This window comes from Aotus nancymaae, unplaced genomic scaffold, assembly GCF_030222135.1.
Source record: "Aotus nancymaae isolate 86718 unplaced genomic scaffold, 86718_ANA_hifiasm-v0.15.2.pri h1tg000014l, whole genome shotgun sequence".
NCBI classification, from domain to species: Eukaryota; Metazoa; Chordata; class Mammalia; order Primates; family Aotidae; genus Aotus; species Aotus nancymaae.
This window is the reverse complement of record NW_026988425.1, coordinates 66,951,575-66,970,355: the sequence shown is the minus strand read 5'-3', so window position 1 is coordinate 66,970,355 and position 18,781 is coordinate 66,951,575.

Sequence of the window (18,781 nt, the reverse complement as noted above, 5' to 3'; positions counted from 1 at the left end):
GGAAACGTTTGAAAGACAATCAACAAGACAAGTTGCTGCTTATTCTGAGATGTATTGAAATTTTTATCCAGAGATCCTGTAGGGAGCACACGGGCCTTAAAATAAGAAAGCAGGTAGCATGCGTTTTCCAATGTGCTTCTGGTGCCCAAGTTTTGACTTGGTGTGATTTGGATAGAAACATTACAGGCAATGACAATCAATGGCTTGCTGGAAATAGTTGAATACAACTCGAAGTTACAGCACAAGCCTGGCCTGCAAAACAGCAAGAGCAGCAGTCAGGCTGGGGAAATATGGGTCCTCTCTTCTCTAAGGAACGTTGAAGGCCCACCCTAGGCAGGAGGTCTTTCCTATAAGACTTGATTAAATCACCAGTCATATCATTTTTAGAGAATTAAGTATCCTTATTCCAATTAAGAAACTGATATTTTACTTAAACAATTCTGCAGACTTTGATTGAGGGTCAACCAATACCTGGATTCTAGCCCTGACCCTGTCGTGTTTAAGCTGCACAATCTTGGACTTTTAAACGCACTTTCTCATATTTTCTGCCTCTGGGCAATGGGAACACCATTATCAGTGTGCCTATTTCATAGGGTTGTTGTAGCAACCACGTAATAGATGTGAAAATGCTTTGACAATAATGAAAGCAATTATGCTCATTGTGTCCTTAGAGTGTATTCAAACTTTTCTTGACAATGCCCTGGGGAAATGAGTTTCAAAAGTAGGCTACTCACTATATAAGACACTCTTCTTCATCCCTCTGCCAGTTTTAGGGAGAACGTAAGGTAGGAGGATGGGAAAGCTTAAATTTGTGTTTTTCAGGCCTTAGTGTGAACTTTATATAGAATATCTCTTTATCATTTTATTAATCATGAAGGGTTATTTTTTAAAATATGAGATTTTGCAGCTGAATGGCTGAAGAATAGGCTGATCAGTGTAAACTTTATAATTCAACAGTTACCTCCGTGTTTATAGCATCAATCATACTTTTATTTTATTTCGCAACAGGATACTGAAGGAAGAGTTTAGAGTTTATGAAAACCTTATGTAAATCGTTCGTCTTCCCTAGTGCATATTGGCTACCCTGCTGTGTGAGGTGTGACTTCAATGCTTTGCTTCCACTTTATAAACCTAAGAGAACCAGAAAATTATTTAGTGAAGGTATTATTAGCAGGAGAGCAGTGATTTCGGTTGAATCACTGCTGGACTTGGCAAATTAATTTTTGCCTGCATGGTAGGTAGGTTCCAATTTAGTAAATGATTTGTGGCTCTCAACAAGTGAGGGTTACTGTTAATTTGACCAGACTGTTAAACCTCATTTCATTAAAGTATATAGTCCTCTGATTCCCTTAAGTCTTTGCCTCAGGCTTTTCTTCTGTGCCAAACAAAATGGTCCCTTCTGTTGTTGAAATGACTGGTAAATGCCAAAAGAATTCTCCTGCTGTAAAATGACCTTGCAGTTAGATATATTATCTTCATCTAATTTAGGTTATACTATTTCATTAAATCTCCTAGTAACTCTTTACAAATAAATTATATTTAAATATGTCAATAATCCACAATTTTTTTGTTGTAAAATATTAAAATAACACTGAAAATCAAAGTCTTCCTGCCACATTGTCCCATTCCCCTCTCAAATGACTTAGACTCACTTTCCCCGCTTTTTTTTTTCTTTGAGACGGAGTCTTGCTCAGTTGCCTAGGCTGGAGTGCAATGGTTCAGTCTTGGCCCACCGCAAATTCTATCTCCTAGGTTCGAACGATTCTCCTGCCTCAGCCTCCAGAGTAGCTGTTATTACAGGGGCCTGCCACCATGCCCAGCTAATTTTTGTATTTTTAGAAGAGATGGGGTTTCACCATGTTGACCAGGCTGGTCTCAAACTCTTGACCTCAGGTGATCCGCCTGCTTCAGCCTCCCAAAGTGCTGGGATTACAGGCATGAGCCACTGCACCCAGCCTCTCCTCTTTTCTCTATGTATTTATATTTATATGTGCACATGTGCATATAAAAGAGTATATTTTATTTTTGTTTTGTGCATGTGTGTATACATTTTAGCATAATGGGGTTATATTTGCTTTTCAACTTGCTCTTTATTCCCTGAATATGACTTAGAGATCTTTCCAAGTTTCTACCTGAGGATCTATATCATTTTCTAAAACCACTAGCTGGTATTCTAAAATAGAGGAGTGTAATTTATTATGGTTTCAAAGACTTCTTCCGATGTTTTTTGATCATTAGAAACAATACTACACTGAATATCCTTACACAGGCCAAATTTATAAGTGGAATTTTGGGGTAGAAGGGTATGAAGATTTTTATTTTCTAGGACCAAGGGAAAGGTAGTAGTGAGGTACATGTTGGTTATGGTGTATCTATTTTGTCTGTGACAAAACATATTTTGGTTTCTGTTTCTATTTTCATAATCATTTCCTCCTGAGTCCCCTTTGGAGGCTACGCCTGTCCTCATCAGTAGTTGAAAAATATGCCATTACTCAAAATAATTGTATCCTAGGAGCACGTGGGTTACAGGGCCTTAGACACCAAACAATGCACAAAGACACCCAAATGAATAGTCCTTTGGAAAGAAAGCTGCTTTGCATAAAATTACCCCGGACTTGGAGAAAGCCAGAGAATGTTTTGTTCTCCCTGTTATAAGTTGGCAGAGGTGGCTGAGGATGAGGCAATGGGGGAGGCAGGTCATGTATATAATCTTCTCAGGAGCTAATGGGGTCTGGGTGATGAAAGGCTTGGCTCCTGGGTAGGATGAAGGTCCTACTCAGAGGACAGTGTTTGTGATCTCCATGCCGCAGGTGCGGTCTTTTAGTCTCTGAGCCCCAGAGTGAGGCACCCAAGTCTCCTGGCGCCAGCCAAGTGGGCACTGTGGTCACAGGCTTCCTCTTTGAGAAAAGAGGAATGCAATCCTAAGGTGAGTCCTTTCTCTCCTTTCCAATGGAATATTTAAGTTATGTTCACCTTTGATAAGAACATTTCTGACAATATAGTGGGTCATTGGAACCCATATTTCTAGGTAGAAAGCATAATAGATAAATCCAAAGCAAGCTTGAGAATGTATAAGGTGAAAATGGCAAAATCAAGACAGCTGATGATAAATATAATAATTACGGTAGGGTGTGGTGGCTCACACCTATAATCCCAGCACTTTGGGAGGCCAAGGCAGGCATATCACCTGAGGTCAGGAGTTCAAGATCAGCCTGACCAACATGGTGAAACCCTGTCTCTACTAAAAATACAGAATTAGCTAGGGGTGGTGGCACATGCCTGTAATCCTAGCTACTCGGGAGGCTGAGGCAGAAAATCGCTTGAACTTGGGAGGCGGAGGTTGCAGTGAGCCAAGATCATACCATTGCACTCTAGCCTGGACAACAAGAGTGTAACTCCATCTCAAAATAATAATAATAATAATAATAATAATAGCTCACATGCATTGAACATGTACTATGAACCAGGCACTGTGTATTATTGCTTCCTAGCTCATTTCATTCTCCAAGCAACCTTATTATCTTATTTTATAGGCAAAGAAACTTATGCTCAGAGAGGATGCAGAACCAGATTAAGGTCACATGGCAGGTGAGTGGTGGAGTCAGGCTTTGTATCCAGAGCATAAGCTCTTAATCATGACTATGATTATAATTCTCTACACTCTTGCCTCATGGTGTTCTTTTTAAATTTAAATTTTTTATTTCCATAGGTTTTGGGGGAACAGGTGGTATTTGGTTACAGAACAAGTGATTTCTGAGATTTTGGTGCACCCATCACCCAAGCAGTATGTACTGTACCCAATTTGTAGTCTTTTATCCCTCATCCATCTCCCACTCTTTCCCCTGAGTCCCCAAAGTCTATTGTGTCATTCTTATGCCTTTGCATCATCATAGCTTAGCTCCCACTTATGAGTGAGAACATACAATGTTTGGTTTTCCATTCCTGAGTTACTTCACTTAGAATAATGTTCTCCAGTGCCATCCAGGTTGCTGGGAATGTCCTTGTTTCATTCATTTTTATGGCTGAGTAGCATTCTGTGGTTTATATATACCACAATGTTTCTATCCACATGATTGATGGGCATTTGGGCTGGTTCCAAATTTTCACAATTGCAAATTGTGCTGCTATAAATATGTGTGTGCAAGTATCTTTTTCGTATAATGATTTCTTTTCCTCTGGGTAGATACTCAGGAGTGGGATTGCTGGATCAAATGGTAGTTCTACTTTTAGTTCTTTAAGGAATCTCCACACTGTTTTCCCTAGTGGTTGTACTAGTTTACATTCCCACCAGCAGTGTAAAGGTGTTCTCTTTTCACCACATCCCCACTAAACATCTCTTATTTTTTTATTATGGCCATTCTTGCAGGAGTAAGGTGCTATCGCATTGTGGTTTTCATTTGCATTTCCCTGATCATTAGTGTTGAGCCTTTTTTCATATGGTTTTTGGCCATTTGTATATCTTCTTTTGAGAATTGTTATTCTCATTTGGTGTTCCGTGAAAGTTTTTCTACATAGATTGTTTGTGTGCCTCAGATTCCTGACTTCTTTCTCAGCAGGATGATCTAGGGTGTACCTAAAGTTCTCCAGGCTATAAACTCAAGGGAAGAACAAACCAATTCTGGTCCAAGTAGCAGATGAATTCCTTTGGAGAAGAAAGATGATTTCCCAAGCTGTAATATCTTGATAAAAATATTCCTCAAGTCCAACCCTCTTAGCAACAATTTTATTCATCAAGCAAGCTTCTGCTATCTGTTGTTGTTGTTGTTTTTGAGACAGAGTCTTGCTCTGTTGTCCAGGCTGGAGTGCAGTGGCATGATCTCAATGATTTCGGCTCACTGCAAACTCCACCTCCTGGGTTCAAGGATTCTCCTGCCTCAGTCTCCCAAGTAGCTGGGTTTACAGGTGCATGCCACCACACCTGGCTAATTTTTGAATTTTTAGTAGAGATGAGGTTTCGCCATGTTGGCCAGGCAGATCTCGAACTTCTGGTCTCAAGTGATCCACCTGCCTCGATCTCCCAAATTGCTGGGATTACAGGCCTGAACTCTGTGCCTGGCCTTCTGCTATTATTTTGATTTTCCTGCTGGGAACAGAAGGCTCTATGAGATTAACATGAGAAGTCTGGTCATTTTGGCCATTATGTTTCTTTCCAAAGTAATGAACTAGGATTTTGGATTGCTGGTCAATCTCTTAGGATTTTGGTGAATATGACATAGAGAGCATTCAGAACAAGGAGAGAAGGAGGAAAGGGGTATAGAAGAACACACTTTTCTCCTTGACCTGAGATATAGGACAACTGGTAGCCAGTGTCTTCCTGGTCTTGAAGAGAAGAACCTGCTGTCGATGGGCCTGGGGGCCGCTCTGTTTTCCTGGGAGCTGTTGGCCACTTTGATTCTATAGACTGGACTTGAAGAGTGACTCTGCATTCATTTACCAGCTTGTGCTTCAGTTTCATGCGTATTTTAATTTACTTCCATTTCTTTCCACCCACTATTTTGACTCCCTTTAATCTCTTACTATTCTCAGAGAACCTGAGTAATCACATGTAAAAATAAAATTTCTGCCCCTGGGGATGCCACATTTAGATGTGGGGCTGTGAATGACTGATAGCTGTAGGCCGTTTTAAGGGCCACTGGCATCCACTGCTCATTTGTAAAAACTTACTTTCCTGCCAGTTTCCTGCCAGAACCAATGCAAATCAAAGTGTCAGTTTCTTGACTAGAATAACATTTTTTCTTCCTTCTGCAAAAAGAGGTTTTCTGCAAAAAGATGGAGTCAGCCAGACTGTTCTCATGCCTCTGGAGAGATGGAATAGCAGCATGCCCTTTGACACTGCAGGAAGAGATAATTACTCCTTCTCCCAGCCATAGCCCCTCCTGGATTCTGCACTTGACTGAGTGGAGCAGAGACCCACGCTGGCAGTCCCTGGGGGCACATGCTCCAGGCCTATGTGGGAGCTTTGAACTCCGATCAGAAGGGCTCCAGCTGCACAGTATTGGAAAAGGCCAGGGTTCTAGTCAGAGTGATGCAACTCCTTACACCTCTCCTTACCTTCCCATGACACCCCTAACACACATACACACATATGTACACATGCACACACACTCACATGTGCACACATGTATATGCATACACATTCACAATACAAACATAGATACAAATACACACATGTACCCCTCCACATACACACTCTCACAAACCTTTGTGCACACATATATACACCCATACACATACAAACACTACTCTAAGATTCAAGGCCGCATTTGTGCTAATGCTGTATAAAATAAAGCAAATTTTTTTTCCTGTGTACTCTAGGTAAACCTATACAACCTGACTTCATTTAGGTGCAAGGAACATAAACAGCCTGGAATTTATCTTCTTAGTTGTACCATCAGGTTATTAAAGATCTTTCAAGCAGATGCCAATATCGAGCCACATTCCCCCAAAAAATAAAAAGTCAAAAAATTGAAAAACAAAAACATATTTTTTTCAGTATAAGAAAAACTAGCTGGTTTAATTCAATTCCTTCCTCCCACCCCACCCTCATTTGTCACGAGTTTTATCACAAGTTCAAAAAAGAAGGCATGACCATGTTTAATCTTTCAGATGACCATTTCTTTGCAATTCCTTCAAGCCTTAACAATTTTCCATTATGTCTTCCTTACCAAGATAAATGAAGGTGCATAACAAGCCTGTGGGAGTTGAGAAGTCTGAGAGGTGAGAGAGAGTGGGGAGAGAGAAAACTAGAAATGAACTAAGCGGAACACGCAGGCTAACCTAGGTGCCTTGTCGTAGACTTAACAGCCGGTCACCATGATTTACAAGTCAAGATCTCATTCCTTGTATCTTATATCCCCAAGACATGAGGAGTGGAAGGAATGAAAATGCCATTTATTTCTTACTTCAATGACTTATAGGTTTTTAAGGAGGTTCTCTTGGACATCAGAGCAAGTTGCCCTTGACAGATGCCTTTGCTACCGTATTTGATTTCACATTCCCACTAAGGAGTGCCAAGCAAAATCTGTTATGTTTTAAATTGCCATATAATTTCTGCCCCCTTCCCTCTATGCTACCAATATGCCCAACTAAAAACAAATCATGCCAAGGTCTTTTAACCACACTCTTTAAATTGAAACAAGCATAAGGGACATTTGTCAAGCAGACATCTGGACCCATGGTTTAGGAAGAACTTTACCAGGTAATGTTCAATTTTCGTTGACAAAACATGGAGTCTGGCCCATTTGGGAGAGCATTCCAGGGCGATTTGAGGTGGCTGCAGCGCTTCCTTTTGCATCTGATATAGACAAATGACCTGTGAGGATACAAAGGGCTTTTAAAACGATCTCGTCATCCACCGGGTCAATTGAATCATCAAGCATAGATGCTGCCTCTGCCATATGGTCCAGGTCCAGCTGATGCAGCTTACAGAAATAGCCTCTGAACCTAAAGTGACTGAACATGAAAAGAGAAAAAGAAGAAAAAAATCTTAAAAATCAGGCTTAGTTCTTTCTCTCTTGAAGTTTCTGTATTGGTCAATCTGAGGAAGATATTTTCTGGAAAAAAATAATCTCCTGTCTGGCAGACAAGGAAGATGGTTATTATGAAATCATTTTTGCTTTCTTTTTCTCTTCCTCCTCTTTCTCCCTCCTTTCCCTCCTCCTGTTCTTTCTCTTCTCACCTCCTTCATCTCTTTCTATATTTCTCCCTCCCACTCTCCTCCTTTCCTTCTTCCAGGACATTGGAGAGCTTTGGTTACACAGAATGCACCAATTTTTTGCTCTTGCTTGATTTGGATGAAGAGAGCGCCTGAGCAGACAGAGGCAGTGTGTCCTACCAGAATGGCGGCAGTAGCAGGAGCTCTGAAGGAGGTTGTCCTGCGTCACTCTGCAGGAGAAGGAGAAGCCAGAAGGGTGGGAGGAAAATTCCAGAAGACCGATCAGTCTTTTGCTGAGAAAGGAGACGAAGGGGGTTGAGAAGTGAGCCATCTAAGAGGAACTTCAAGAGCTGGATTTCTGGGCCAAGAAATCCTTAAACTCCAAACAGGGGAAGTTTTCTAGGGAGACTGTGGATATAGCTTCTGAGGGGAAGCTATTTTGAACATGGAATTTAGAACCAGATAACGGCTTTGTTCCTGTTTAGAGTGTACTACTCACAGCGCCTTGTGTCTGATGAGGACAGTAGTAGAATTTCAAAAATTCCCCTGAAACGAATCAGTTGGCTAACATCTGGCAGGCCACGGGGCACATGCGATTAGAAGTGAGGAAAAAAATGTTAATGTGACTCATATTTTTATGGAGTGAGAGGGTCTCCACCTCATTTCTAGCTTCCCCTCCCTCCTTTGAGGGCAAAGAGTTCAACATTTAATAGCCGAGAAACACGAAGATCATGGAGTAACACTAACACATTTATATTGATTTCCTGGCCTCAAGAAAGGGGATTTCTGGGTGTCAAAGCCTGGCTTTCTTAGGGGTCTCTGAAAAAAAGGAAGAAAATGCCTAGGATATCTTAAAACCTTTTAATCCTGAAAAAATTTAAACACATACACAAGTAGAGCACAGTATACTGACCCCATCTCCCCATCCTCCAGAGTCAGCAGTGATTCACATGAGCAGACAGAGCTTCCTTTACTCTCCACCCCTCTCCCCACCCCTAACAGGATTATCTTGATGCACACCCAGACATCATATTATTTAATCTGTAGATACTTTAGTGTGTATCTCCAAGAGCTATGACTCTTTCTTTCTCTCCTTTTTCAACATGCCCACAATATCATTATCACGCCTAAAAAATTCCAACAATAGTTTCTTAATATCATCCACATTTCATGGATTTTTTGACTTAATTGGTTTGGGAACTTCCAGGCTGGTGGGGAGGGGCTCCCTGATGGGTCATTGGGCACCATGTCAATGCTGCTATTATGTAGTGTCCATAGGTATAATTAGGCCTATGACCTTTTCAGATCCAGACAGCAACTAATGAAAATGCAGAGCAAAGGAAAAGAAAAATGTCCTGACTTAGCAGCAGCAATTCCCCTCAGGCACTGCCTTTTCCTCCCCTTATGCCATGACCGGTTACGATTTCACAATTCCCCCACACCATCCCTGTCCCTGGACCGTCTAATCACTTATGAAGCAGCACAGCCGTTGACGGCATTGTGGTGTTTCAAAGACAATCTTTTTCTGTTTCTAAGTGTGTCACTTGGGTGCAAGCCATTGAAGTCTAGACAATTTTCAGATTGGGCTGTAATGATGGTATGGGGTCAGTGACCAAGATTTGGGGAGAACACTAATGTTTCTTAGAGTAAAAAAGGAGACAAGTGAGGACAAGGAGGCCCTTGTTTCTGGCATAGAATCACTTCAGCACAGAAGAAAATGGCAAGGATTGAACCCCAAGCGTAGAACTTTCTTCAGCATCGCTGACACAGATGACAGATCAACTGTTTGTGGCTGGGAGAAAATGTTTCTTTGCTTCCAGTCTTCACAAGAGAGGTGGATTATGCTGACCATTATTCGGTGTCCACACTGAGTGGTGAACTACAGCAATTAACTCAAAGGCTGTTTAGACTACTGTTTGTGGGTTTTGTTTTTTTTTTTCCCAATTTTTAGGCACAACCAACATCTAAGAGCAATAATTGCCACAGGAATGGACATGGCCCTCAATTGCTCTTTGTTGCAAAATGTTAATTTGAAGAAAGGCCTTTGAGTCTCCTATAGTTGCAGCTGTGTGCTTCAGCAGGGCTTCATCTGTCTCCGTAATGCATTAGGACCACGATCATTATCATATTCCTGACACAGAGTGGTTCCGTGTCTGTGCCATCAAGTAGAGCAGAGGGAGGTGACATCACATTTTGTGTCCCCATAATAGGCCCAGACACGCTCCTCGGTGGTACCCATCTCAGCTGGCCCTTCTCAGAGACTGTCTCGCAGGGTGGGATGTGCTCCTTCTCTTTTTTAAACCAAAATGTACCTATTTGGGCTGGATTTCCTAGACCTTTGCTTTCTGTATGAATATTCAACTTAAATCACTTCAACACACTTAGTAGACTTCTCCTACTAAATATGAAGTTTGCAATTCAGTATGAGAAACCGGAAAGAAGCAAGATACAGATTTTTGTCTTCCAGGAATTTAAAATCTCTTAGTGACAATGAGACCTGTCCACAGACAACTAAATCCAATCTGATCCAATGTCCTGTTGGTTTTATCTCTTAGATGTCACTAGGATCTGTCCACATTTCTCCATAGCCATCACCCTGTCTGGCCCAAGCCACCATCATCACTGTCCTGGAGGCTTGCAATGACCTACATGTGGTCTCTGTACATCTGTCCTTGCCTGTCTACAGTCCCATGTCCTCCATATAGTGGACAAAGCCATCTTTTCAAAATGGAAATGGTGATAAATCATTCCCTGGCTTAGAGGCTAAAGATTAAAATTCTTACCAAGGCTTTCAAGACCCCTCTCGCTCTTTCACCCCCTTTCTCTTATCGCCACCTGAGCCTTCCTCTGTGTCCTGCAGCTTCTGGCCATCTTTCGGCCCTCCTTATCAGGCTGTCTGCCACAACTCTGCTTTGGACGGGGTTCCCCTCTGCCTGGTGAACTCTTCCCTCCCATCTACCTAATTAGTTTCTAGGCATCCCTCAGCTCTCAGCTCAAACATCATTCCCGAGGGACCATCCCAGACAGCCACATAGCACCATGCTCGTCTCCTCTGCAGCAGCGATCACACTTGTCATTTTACACTTACTGTGGGGTGACTCCACGTCTGTTTCTCCATGCTCATTGGATTGTAGTTGGTGTGGAGCATAAGGACAGGGACCACTGCTCTGTTCATCACTGCATCCCTCGTGCCCAACACGGTCGCTGGTGTATGGTTTGTGGAACGGATAGTTGAAGCAAGCACCCTATCTCAGGGGCAGAAGTCATACCAAGAAAGATGGAATGGTGGCTGTCGACATGGAAGGAAGAGAAGGGAGCGAATGGAGAGGCGAGAGAGACTTTGTGGTGGTGGAACCGAGGTGACTTGGAAATCACTAAAGATGAGAAGAACTTGAAGATGATTTTGCCTTTCCAGGCTTGTTGGCTGTTTCCCCATAATATGTTGCTTAGCACACCTGTCCTAAGAGTTGATTCATAAATGGGAAAAAGGATTCCTTGGACAAATACATTTGAAAATGTTCTAGTCTAAATGTCTCTTTTGGAGCTTTACAACATAAATTATCATATATTAAAGACCCTTTACGGTTATAGAAAGAAAACCTACTTGACTTGAAATAAGGAAGTCAGAAAAAAGAGCTGGTTGGGAGGTGAGGAGCATGGGGAGGAAAATTACCCTTTCTGATGTGTTGAGTAAACATGCCAGTGGATTTCCAAGAGGGGATGTTAAACAGGGCATTGCCAATGTAGGTCTTCAGATGAGAGAATAGATATGTGAAAATGCTCCTAAAACATACAGCAGAATTGTTTATTCAGGAATGAACATGCCAGTCTTTTAAGGGAAAGGGCTTTCTGGAGATACAGTCCTTTTGCCCACAAATTGTCTCAGAGGAAAGTTCAGGCATGGGAGCACACTGGGAATTTCTTAGGAAGCAATAGATATTTTGATGAGACTCATACTATTTAGCAGAGTGGCGTGGTCTGCTGGTTGCCTACACAATGTGTTCTCTCTCTCTTTTTTATTTGTGAATTATATTATTTGGGATAGCAAATGTGTCCAGGGAAAAGACTGCTTACCCTAAACTCTCTTGTAGTTAGGGGTAGCCAAAGGGAAAAAAAAAAGCAGATGGCAGGACTTTCTATTAAGCTCTTTAAAAGAAATCAATACCAATGTCCATAGCAGCATTATTCATGAAAGACAAAAGGTGGAAACAACCCAAATCCATGACAGTTGAATGGATAAACAAAATGTGGTACTTATAGGCAATATTGTTCAGTTCTAAAAAGGAAGAAAATTCTTACACATGAGACAACATGCATGAACCTTGAGGTCCTTACACTAAAGTGAAATATGCTAGCCACAAAAGGACAGATATTATATCATGCCACTTATCTGAGGTGCCTAGAGTGGTCAAGTTTACAGAGACAGAAGGTAGAACGATGGTTGCCAGGGGCTGTGGGGAGAGGGTGATATGTTTGGCTCTGTCCCCACCCAAATTTCATCTTGAATTGTAGCTCACATAATTCTCACATGTCATGGGAGGGACCTGGTGGGAGGTAATTGAATCCTGGGAGTGGGTCTTTCCTGTGCTGTTCTTGTGATAGTAAGTCTCATGAGATTTGATGGTTTTAGAAAGGGGAGTTCCCCTACACAAATTTCCTGCCTGCCACCATGTAAGATGTACCTTTGCTCTTCCTTCACCTTCTGCCATGATTGTGAGGCCTCCCCAGCAATGTGCAACTGTGAGTCCATTACCCTTCTTTCCTTTATAAATTACCCAGTCTTGGATATGTCTTTATTAGCAGCATGAGAACAGACTAATACAGAGGGGAATAAGGAGTTAATGTTGAATGGGTACAGAGTGTCATTTTAGTATGATAAAACATGTTCTAGAGATGGATGATGATGATGATGGTTACACAACAATGGAGATATGCTTAGTGCCACTGAACTGTAAATCTAAAAATAGTTCAAATCAAAACTTATTATGAATATATTTTACCATAATAAAAACAACAACAATAAGAGATTTAAACATTCTTAAGTTAAAAAAAAAAAAAGAGATTCACCTGACTGGGTGGGGTGCATTTTTCTCTTTCTTCTTTCTGCCCTCATCCTAGATTTAATGACTGCTGCTCATGCAGCCTCCTTGATCTGGAGACAAACTTGAGTAAATAAGGAGGCAGCAAAGATAATATAAGCCTGGATTCCTAGTGACTGCAGAAACACTGTATCAGTTTCAATTTCTTAGCTCTCTTTTGTGTAGAAGAGAGAAACCTGTATCTTGTTTGAACTCTCATTTTAGTTTTCAGTGAGGTACCTCTAAACCTAACCTTAATGACTACAGTAGGCAAACACTCATTCTTTTATTTGCTGACTTATAATTTTATAAAACATGTATTGAGCTCCTACTATGTTCGAGGCACTAGAGATACAAAAATGAAAAAAGACCAGGCACAGAGGCTCATACTTGTAATCCCAGCGATTCAGGAGACTGAGGTGAGAGGATTGCTTGAGGCCATGAGTTTGAGACCAGTCTGGGCACCATAGTCAACCTCATCAATATGAAAAATAAAAAATTTTAAAAATTGGCCTGGTGTGGTGACATGCAACTGTAATCCCAGCTACATGGGGGGCAGAGGTGGGAGGATCACTTGAGGCCAAGAGTTTGAGATTACAGTGAGCAGTGATTGAATAATTTGAATGATTACACCACTCCATTCCAGTCTGAGTGACAGAATGAGACCCTGTCAAAAAAAAAAAAAAAAAAAAAGAAAAGAAAAAGCAAAGAAAAAAATTCTGCTCTCAAACCTCAAACCTTTGCTTTCAAAAAGGAAGAACAATAACAAAAAACCTAGGCAGGACCACTGATGTGATGTCTGGCTGCTTCCTCTCTGGAAAGCAGGTGAATCATCCTTTTTACAGAATTCTTTTTAGATAAAGCCTCTTTGTAAAGAAGTCGACCCCTTAATAACTTTCAGGGATGAGACTTTGCCAAGCTCTTGGCTATAGCACATGGCTGGGTATGACTTGCACTATCCATGACTGGGCTAATTGTATGTTGCTGGTGGCATATGTATATTTATTCAATATCAACCCACATTTATTCGAGTCCCACTTTGTACTTGCAGTGAGCAGCAATGAACAATAGGCCTGACTGAAGCTGCAGTGCTGGATCTTATTGCAACAGGCTTTTAAAATTCCCCATTCACTGCAGAGAGTCTTCATGGAGGGAAAGAACTAAGATCCCTATTGATAACTACAGACACCATGATGACCTCATTGTCTCTGCCTCTCTCCACCGCCAGAGTGTCTCTCAAGGTCCCTGGGTAATGGTGACACTAACAGGCTTCTTTGCAGATCGGTCATTAATTTTAATTTTAAAAAGCCTTGGAAATTACATTTGAGCTCAGAGTTAGAAGAATGAAGCATCTGTGCCCAAGAGTGGTTGGAGTGCAATGCGCCATGCGCCACCTCAGTTCACCACAACCTCTGCCTCCTGGGTTCAAGCAATTCTCCTGTCTCAGCCTCTCAAGTAGCTGGGATTCAGGCATGTACCACCACGCCCAGCTAATTTTTACATTTTTAGTAGAGATGGAGTTTCTCCATGTTGGTCAGGCTGGTCTCAAACTCCCGACCTCAGGTGATCCACCTGCCTCGGCCTCCCAAAGTGCTGGGATTACAGGTGTAAGCCACTGTGCCTGGCCCAGAAGTAGTTTCTAAAAGCATGTCACTTTCAAAGAGAGTTCAGGATAAGAAAATCTCCAAGGAATTGTTCATCTTCATAACTTGGTGGAATGTGACAGAAATTGAAGAGGGTCCCAGGAAGATTCTATGGGCTCAACAGATAATCATTCCTCCTGTCTTGCACTGTTAACATAGTAACATGCTTTCATACATTATAGAATTCAATGTCAAATGCTTCGTTTAGGTCCTAATTTTCAATAGCGTAAAAATGCAGAGGGGTAAGACTTTGAACTTAGACCTAGGTCAAATCCCAGTCTTAGTAACCTTAGGCTGGTTACTTAACCTATCTGAATCTCAATTTATTCTTCCATGAGATGAGAACAATACTTTTTAGGGTTATGGGAATCAAATAAGCTAATGAAAGTAACATTTTTGGAATTTGTTAGTGCAATTATGCACTTGTACCTGTGATTTTTAAAACTGAAATCTCTCCCCACTAGACTGGGAATTCTGAGAGGGCAACGACTCTGTTTTTACTTCCCCTCGTATTTACAGTGCCTACCACAGTGCCTGGCTTATAGTAAGAAGTGATGATGGTGGTGAGGACGATGATGTTGATGTTTTCTTGTAAAACACATTGGGTGATGATGAGGGACACCCTTTCAGGATTTCCCTCTGCAATATTTGTTAAAGGACTCAAAAGCCAAATGGGGTGGCTCATTCTGTTTGTATAGGCCTTACTTCTGGGCTTTACGCTGCCATGCAAGGTGTTTCACAGATGTCAGCTGGATCAGGCAAATTCTCATAGACTATTAGGTTCACAGAGCTGGTTCATTTCACAAGTAAGGTTCAGTCATCCATTATCAACTTTATAGCCAGCCACCGGATTGTTTGAGTGATACTCTCTCATTTTCTCTGGTGCCAGTCTCTGTAGGAATTTTCTAAAGCATGGAGTTTGGGAAATGGAGAATATTAAGCCTAAGTATTCTTCTGCTACTTGGATTAAATATATTCAGATATCTTCCTCTGTCAGACTTGAAAGTTAAAGACACATCTTCACTGGACCATTTCAAAATACAATTTTGGTGTTTTAGGCCTTATTTTCACTAGGATATGCAAAAGGAAGTGTCTTTCTGAAGCATAATTCTCTGCTTGGCAATTCCTTTTTGAACATGAAAGAAAGTGGCCCTTTCCTATTTTCTTTCTTTTGAGATTAAACCTTTACCTACACTTTCCTGGGACAATCTCAAGATTATTGTGTCTTACAAAAAACATGGGCTTTAAAGTCAGACAGGTCTGAGTTCCAATTGGGCTTTCTGACTTAAGTGTAAAAATGTGAACAAATGACTCAGACTTATTGTGCCTCAGGTTCTCTATCTATAAAATGGAAATAATAATATCTACTTCAGAGGGTTATTATAAATGTCAGAAAATTGAGGACATTTTATTTGCCATAGTTTCTTGTACAGGGACTAATATACTTATTTGGAAGGAATACTTGGATAAGGATAAGCCACTTTGGGTAGAGGCCGAGACCCCCAAGAGCAAGCTGAGATGCATAATATGATTGATATGATGAATTGCATTAGGTAAGAAAGGAGGACTTTATTTAGCTTGTAATTTGGGGCAGGTGAGACAGAAAGGGGGAGGGAGGAGAAACAGTGAGAGGTGGAGGGAACTGCGTTATTTGCTGGGCTCTTTCTGCATTTCTCCAAAGATCTCCCCTTCCTACCCCCTTGCAAAATCTGTAAATTTGATTAAACTCACTGGATTGGTGTGGAAACAAGCAAAGGGGGGCTGGCTTTCTATTTGGGCAGAAAGAAAAGGCAGCAAGCGTGAATGCAGAAACCAGATGCCGAGAGATTAGACTCTAAAACTCCAGGAATTCATGGAAATTGAGAAGAAGGCTTTGAACTTTCACAGTTTTTTTTTTTTTTAGAGTTGGGAGGTTTAAGCCAAGTTTACTAGAGCTCAAGGGACAAGGAAATCCCACCGGATAGCCAGGTTCATGAGGATTTGAGTTAATGTCCCTAAACAATGTACTACAGACTGATCACCTAATAATTGGGGGCTACTATCTTTGGCTGCAACCAAATTCAAAGTTGAGTAAAGTGTTTGACTTGAATTGTTCTTTCAATGCTGGGGGCTGAGCCCAGACCCAAGAAAAGAGATGCAAAAAGTAGCCACTTTCTTTCCAGCCAGCCCGTTGCTGGGGAGTATCTGCACCTGAGTCCAGACACCAGCTTTTTGGTCTCATGGTAACTAGCTGGTGAGTTTTTGACACATCTAAATCTCAACTTCAGGTTTGATGTTTGTTTTTTTTTAAATGAGTTTCCAAACAATGATCTCAAAGGATGTCAGGTTTGAATGGAGAGTGGAAGTGCTTTGCCAACTATAAAGTATTATCGAAGAGTAGTGGTAACTGTTATCCTGACCCCTCTGGCCACACCCTGCAAGCTGCAAGGTGTGGACTTCTCTGTCCACACCTTGGACTCCCTGTCTGCTCAAGACTGTATCTCTTTGCCTAAGACAGTGACTAACACAAATAAAGTACTAAAAAAGTGTTTGTTGAGTGAATAAATGACAGTGTACAGCACTTTTCTATTTTAAGATAACCACATTGATAATGGACTCTCTGGCACTGTCTCCGTAGCATCTACGCTGACACTCCCATGTTCCTCTGACTCCCCACTTTCATTTCCTCCCCTTCAGCCAATGACCTTGTCCACTGCCTTATGGAACACTGAAAAACTAGTTACTGCAATTCTTCCTCTTGAACTAATTTTATGCACCCGCAGTTTCTACTTCTTATCCACAAACCCAAGCAATCTGGTTTCAGCCCTGCCACTTGACTCAAATTATTCCCAATAGTTGATGCAAATTCACTGATTGGAAAGCCGGTGACCTTTCCTCAGATCTTATTCTCCTTCACATCCTTGCAGCATGAAAGACACTCTGCTCACATCTGCTCTCTGGAAGTGTCACCCCTTGGCTGCTTGACTCCACCACCCCAAGTCTCCTCATGCCCTTCCGAACTACATATGGTTGCATATCCTTGTTGGTCTCCTTTCCTTCTTCTATCCATCCCCACTAGTGGACCAAATATGCATTCCCTGCTCAGCTGGTCTCCACTGAGCTCCAGTCTTTCAGCCTGTCCGACATGTGCCATGCTCTGGGCACCAGCGGCTGCACTGGTGCCTTCCTGCCTAGACACCTGCTTCCCATGAGCTCCAACTCACTGCTTGATTCTTAAGCAAGGGCATTCTGTATTCTTGGTGCTTGGGATCCACCACCACCCACTGTTAGCCTGGGCAGATCTCCCCTTCATGAAGCTGGAGGGCAGGAGCTAATGTCCCTTCCTCAATCTCCCTTCTCGTGGAATCCATCACAGTGTCCTCTGGGATCTCTGTGAAGGTGATCCACAGACCTTTTCTCTGGCTTTTATTTACCCTCAAACAGCAGCTCTGTGGCTTCCCAACTATTTCCACATGAAGCTCCTGCCACTTTCTCAGACACAACTCTACTAGAATCACATCCATTTTCTCACACAACCTGGAGTCACTTTCTTCACAATCAGTGATACCTCCATTTTCCCCAGTTTTTCTTTGGTTCTGGTTTTCAATTTCACCTTTGATTCCTCCTGTTACTTCTATTTCTGCCTACTCTGTTCGATTATACTAAAACAATTGTTTCCTCTTCTCCATAATGTCCTTTACACTTGCCCTTTTTTCCATCCCCATCCTATTTTCATTCCAACTCCAATTTAGTTCATCATCTCTAGTCTGAGTAAATACCATATTCCCCAATGCATCAGGAGAGGGTAAGGTTTGGTTCTGCATTTGGGGTTGGGCTGCCTGGGTTTGTGTCAAGGCCTTGCTGCTTCTTACTGTATGTTAAAGGGCTTGTCCTGGGTCCTAGCTGCAAGAGCATGGCCTGCTTCCTTTCGCTGCTTGAATGCTAATCTTCCTTCATGGCTCAGTTTGCCTCCCCTTTTCCATGCAGCCTCCCTCACCCAGCTAGCTCACACTGCTTTCGTGCTCTTCTGAGACACACTGATACTTGTGTATTAACAGTACCATGTCCTAGTTAGAAAACTTATATCAGACTAGACTAATTCATTCAGCAAATGTTTACCAAGCTCCTTCCTAGGCACTGGGAAATACTGTGGAACAGGACATATAAGAAAGCTTATATTCTAATTGTGTGTGTGTGTGTGTGTGTGTGTGTGTGTCTATGAGAGAGAGAGGCAGTTAACAATCACATAAGTATGTAAGCAATCAAGAAGGTATCCAGTGATAAGTGCTATGATGATTTAATAGTGATGGACTTGAAAGTGTTTCATGGTCTATTTTGAGTTAGCTGTGCAGAAAAGGGTTTTCTGAAGAGGAAACATTTAAACTGAGATCTGAGTCATAAGAAGTTTGTCAGCCCTGGGAAGATCT